Here is a 6,024-nt window from a genome sequence, read left to right on the forward strand (position 1 = left end):
GTAGAAATTGGAATATTTAAAATGAGCCAGAATGTACATGCATCTTAACGGATGGATTTAAAACTGGGGTGTCCTGGTTGGCTCTGCTACATGCTGTGAGGGTAGGAGTATTGGGTCCAGGAGAAGCCTGGCTGCTTATGCTGTGAACTGTCTGTGTGACACTGAGCCTTTCATTTCACCTCGGAAGTCTCTTAGCTGTTGACTGAGGATGTTGAACTAAATGGTCTTCTAAGTGACTTTCCATCTCTGACCATGTTTGAGTGTACAGTTGAAATGTACAATGGCTTTGTTCACAGGATTGAAAGTGGATTGTATGTGGCTTGCATATCTACCTCAAGGCTGAGTCTAAGATAAACCAAACCACCTTTGAATTATAAACCTTGTTTGTCAATGATCTATTCATAATGACTCCTTCGTAAAATCACTTCCCTTGCATAACCTATCTTGGTCCTTTTCCCATGTTATGTTTTTTTGCTTAAAAGTGGTGTAGGATTAGACTCCTACCTCCACCACGACCTTACTAGCTGTGTGATTTGGAGTAATTTACTGAGCAATTCTGAGCTCATTGACCTCATCTGCACAATACAACTTACTGCATTTACTTTAAAAGAGCTGGTAAGACTATAAGTAATGGCACATTAAAAGTGCCAAGCTCAGAACATGACTTGTGGTGGTTCCCTGTACATGTTTCTTTCTTTATTATCTAGGCCTGGGCCCCTTCATCCATATAAGTCTACTTTGAACCCTGCGATGCTTGTCTCCATTGGTTAGCAGTAATGGATCACCCCAAATATAGAACATTGAAAAAGCTAATTATACTCTAGATAATAAATTTATTCTGTTAGATGGTATTAATTCATCAACTATTTGCCAAGTCCCAAATTATATATATATATAAAATATATGTTATATACATAAGTTTGTAAATATATATTTTATATATATTATGTATACAGTATACATATACATATACATATACATGACACAGTTGACCCTTGAACAACACAACTTTGAACACACAGATCCACTTACCTTGGATTTTTAAAACGAATACAGTACGGTACCATAAATGTATTTTTTCTTCTTTATGATTTTCTTAATAACATTTTCTTTCCTCCAGCTTACCTTACTGTAAGAATACACTAAGAATATTTTTAATAAATTATATAACATACAAAATATGTGTTAATCGACTGTTCATATTATCAGGCTTATGGCCAACAGTAGGCTATTAGTATTTGAGTTTTGGAGAAGTCAATAGTTGCATGAAGATTTTTGACTGAGTTTAAGGTCAGGGCCCAGAACCCCCATATTGTTCCAAGGTCAACTGTTGTTCAGAGTTCAAAATACTCTATTGCTACAAGCATGTCTTCAAATCTTCATGTTTGAGAAACAGACGTAGATACTTCATCTGAAACAGACTGTGTACCACATGGCAACACTATTCTGAAGCACTTTGCATATTTTAACTTATTTAATCCTCACAACAACTTGGACCTCAAACCAGGAACTTGAGGCATAGAGAGGTAGAGTAACTTACTCAAGGCCGAGCATGGAGCCCACATGTAAATGCAGAGAGCCACTCCAGAGTTCACGTGCTTTGTCACTCAGTCACATATGCAAATAGCCATTTAAAGATCATTTTAAAGATTCAGTTGCACCAAGGAGTTTCATTCAGCAAGACTTTTGAACAGCATTTCCAGGAGAGGAAGGACAGGCAACTGCTGTCAGCCCCACGGCATTGCTTAAATCTTACTGAGATCTGATATGTGAGGCTTTGATACACACTTCTTGCAACCCGTGAGACAGGGCCAGGCACGGGGAGAATAGGCGGGCGGGGGTAGGGCCAGAGGACTGGATACACACCATTTTCTGTCTTCACCCTCAGCCAGGGCCAAAGAAGTCATTTTTTTTTTAACTTAAATACTTTTCTGCCCTAATAAATACAAAGTATTCTCTAAAGAAGAGCCTCTGCTAGTAAAAGTGGCTTTTCGTTCAGCAGGAAGAACTCAAAAAAAAAAAAAAAAAAATCAACAGAAAATAAACCCAGAGTGGGTGTCAGCAGAAGCTGAGAGGAAGCATGAAGAGAGGGCGGTAAGCATGGGAGCTTTTCCTTTGACTGTCCTGTTAAAATCTGTGAGTGGAAGTTGGGGGTGGATTTCATGAGTAAATATGAAATTTTGCCACCAAATTCTTTCCTCCAGAGCTAATATTCTCATGGGATATTAATATTAATACAAGGAAAAAGGCGCTGGGTGAAGAAAACTATTTTTCCCTTCAGGGCAGACTCGTCTCAGGAAGACAGTGAAGTTTGAGGTTCAGAAAGTGCTAGTAGAATACTAGGCATTTTATCATTAACAGACAGGAAAACAGCTACAAGCCATAGGATTCTCTTTGGAAAGTGGAGAAAAGAAGCCTGGTAATATTAGCCTCATCAAGTATCCTCTTCTCTACATAAAACCTGGCTTTTCATGGTGTGTAGGACTTTTGACCTCAGTCATTATTCTGGACTAATTAATGTCATCAAAATAGAAATCTGTGGTATATATGAGTACTGTGAGGGCACCATGCTTTAGAGACATAGATAACAGAGTGGGTGTGTGTGGAGGGGTGCATTTCCATTTCATAATTTCATCAGTTCATCATTTTGAATTAATCCTTTTATGATTTCCCTGAATCATTCTTTTGAAGCATTCTAAAGAGCCAGAAAAAAAAAATGAAAGCTTTTCTCAAGCAACTGACTTAATGGATAGCTAAATGTCCAGTTTCAAAGCTGTTACTTATAAAAGGCCAAAAAAATGTTAATATGGGGCCTTATAACTAACATAATTTTTCCAAGGTGGGAAAGGCAATAAATTACAAAATACTATATAAATGGAATATATGGTCTTTAATAAGAGCAGCTGCTATTTCACTAAGGTGGGCAATATTTTAGGTCTTGGTTTTCTGTTTTGGAAGTGTGTTAATTAGTTCACTTGTTTTATTTAACTAATTTCCATTCTCCGTGTGTTTGTGATTCTTAATTTGTAATGTGTTTTTTATAAACTGCTCTTACATGATGGGAATGCCACAACGTCCCTTAGGTCTTTTCATGCTTCAAAAACAAAAAATAATAAACATTAAAATGTGAAATCCTAGGGATGCTCACAAACACTTGTTACGTCCTTGACTGGATTCTTCGGCTATGTGTGTCCATAATGGTTTGCATGTGGGCAGTTATCTGATCACTTATTGTGGATTTATTTGTTGACCTAGACTTAAATTTCAATTATACTGGATGCAAATGAGCACTTTGAAACATAGAAACAGCCCCCAAATGCAGAATGTCCTTTGGGAAATTTTAAGCCAGGACATATAATCAATTTTAAAATAAACTTACTTTTATACTAAGAGTTGCCATGTATTGGGAAATAAATAACAGAAAGCTGATACCCTCAGGTATATTTTAGGACAGACCTGTAACTCTCCCGGTCATAAGTAAATCTTCAGATGCTGTGAATATTTGGGACTTGAGGAGTTGCTGTTAATTGCATCTTGGAGTTAAATTAGGTTGAATGAGTAATGCTTTCTGGCCTCAACTCTCCCAGTTGGAAATCTTTCTAAAATGTACGAGTAAATTTTATTTTTCTTTTTAACTAGCAAGAGAGTGAATGAATTTTGTCAGTTTATTTTTTATGATTTAGGCCTAGCATGCCTCAGGGACATAATTCTCATTATCAATCATCATTGTAAAATATGATAAATAGGTAGAAAATGAAGGAGATGAGACCATCTGTATTATTGAACTGAGTAATAGGTAGTCAGTCACCACAGGACTCTATTCCACACCAGCCCTGTGCCAAGCGCTGGAGGGGTATAAGAATATCATAATTCTTTGTTGTAGGGAGTCGTGTTGTGCGTTTTAGGATGCTTAGCAGCCTCCCAGGCCTCTTTTTAGAGGGGCAGAAAGAAAAGCCACATTTCCTAAGAGTGTCATAGGAAATCAGAAAATAGAAACAAAGATCAAGGGAAATTTTATGGAAGAAGTGGGTTATGAGCAGAATCTTGACCGATGTTTAGTGTTGGCAAGTCAAGTTAAAGAGGTTGATGACTAAAAGGTTACTGTCTTTTGCCTGAAGGGAGGTCATTGGTAACCTTGATGAGAAAACCTTTAGTGAGCTACATATAACCATTGGATGAATCATGAAGATGTTTTAAAGATGTTTTCAAGTCTTGTGACTCAAGCCCAAGGCATAGCCTCAGTGTCCGCTGTGTAGATAAGAGGGGAATTTAGGGACTCTCTGTACTTCTCCCCAATATGATTCACAGGTGACCTGTACCATTCAGTGAATTATTTCTCTATCACTTTTTTCTGTTTCTTCTTTCTTTTCTTTCTGCTCCTGTTCAATCTTCTATCTCCTGCCTGCCTTTAGGTGTTGTTTTTTGTTTGTTTGTTTGTTTTCCCATTCTTCTTCCTCTTCCTCCACTTCCTTTCCCCACACCCCCCCCCACCCCTCCCACCCCCCCCCCACCCCGCTTAGGTTCAGGTTATGGATGCCTGTGAGAAGAGAAGCCACAGTCATGACAACTGTGTCAGTGTCCTGTAGCTGCTGAAACAAATCACCACAACCTGGTGACTTAAAACAGTAGAAATGTATTTTCTCACAGGTCTGGAGGCCAAAAGTCCAAAATCATTTTCACTGGACAGAAATCAAAGTATTGGCAGAGCTGCACTTATTTCGGAGGCTGTAGGGGAGAGTAGAGTCCATTCCTTGCCCCTTCCAGCTTCTGGTGGCTGTGTCCCTCTAGTCTCTGCCTCCCTGGTCACATGGCTTCCTCTTCTTCTATGTGTTGAATCTTTCTCTGCCTCCCTCTCACAAGAATACTCCTGATTACCAAAAAAAAAAAAAAAAAAAAAAAAAAAAGAATACTCCTGATTACCTTTAAGGCCTGGCCTTATCTTATCCAAGATAATCTCCATATCTTAAGAGCCTTAATTTAGTCACATCTCCAGAAAGCTTTTTTCCAAATAAGGCAACATTCACAGGTTCTGGGGATAAGGACCTGATATATTTATGGACTATTATTCAACCCACTGCAATCAGAATGATACAGAGTCCTCCTTTTATATGGCAGACAATACTGAGTCCATCCTAAACTCATACGAACCTGTCTGGTGGCTCTTACCTGCAAACATTAAAAAAGTCCTACCTCTTCATGTTTCTTCTGTTCATTGGAACAGTGTTTTGTGTTTGAGCAGTATCTCCCTGCCAAGGACTGGAAAAGAAGAGGCCTCACTTTATCTTTCTAGTTCCCTGAGTATCAACTGTCAGGTCCCAGATAACAAAAGTTAAGACCTAGTGTGCTCCTGATAGAGAGCTTCCTACTTTCCTCCGAAGAGTTGAAAGGCTATTCTTAAGGAAAGGCCTTAAGGAAAAGCCATCCCCTGGGCTTACTTAGTTCTGATTAGAGTTTCCAACATGTCCTCTTCAACCCAAGCTAGAGGAAATCTAGAGAAAGTCACAGGATTGATAAGGTATCCTCCCAGTTCAAGATCCTGCTAAATTCACCTGAGACCCTGAGACTGTGAGAAAAGAGAAACTTTGATCATTTCATATCTAGCTTTCTTTAAATAATCCCACTGCCCACAAAGTAAGTAAGGTTGAGGAGGGTGAAGATATAAAGGAGCATGAAAATTCATGCCCACTTTCTTTCCTACCCAGTGTCCATGATACGCAGACCATCTTCTCTGGTCTGGGGGAAGAAATCCGAATAAATTGGCAAGCATTAACTTTTGTGGGAACTGCAGGCTCTTAAGCCCTTGCACATCCTTGCTTATCCACTCCCCAAATTCTTATTCAATGGATTTTAGAATAATGATCTTACAAGAAGTAAATATTACTCTTTTAAAAGAACATTTTAACATAAATCTGAGACATACTGAAATGTTATAGTCCCATATATCCAATAACCATTTGACTTTTTCCAATATTAGCTTACTTGACATTGAATAAGGTACAGTTTCCATACACCTATTTGATTTTC

This window comes from Martes martes (assembly GCF_963455335.1).
Source record: "Martes martes genome assembly, chromosome: 7".
Classification (NCBI taxonomy): Eukaryota; Metazoa; Chordata; class Mammalia; order Carnivora; family Mustelidae; genus Martes; species Martes martes.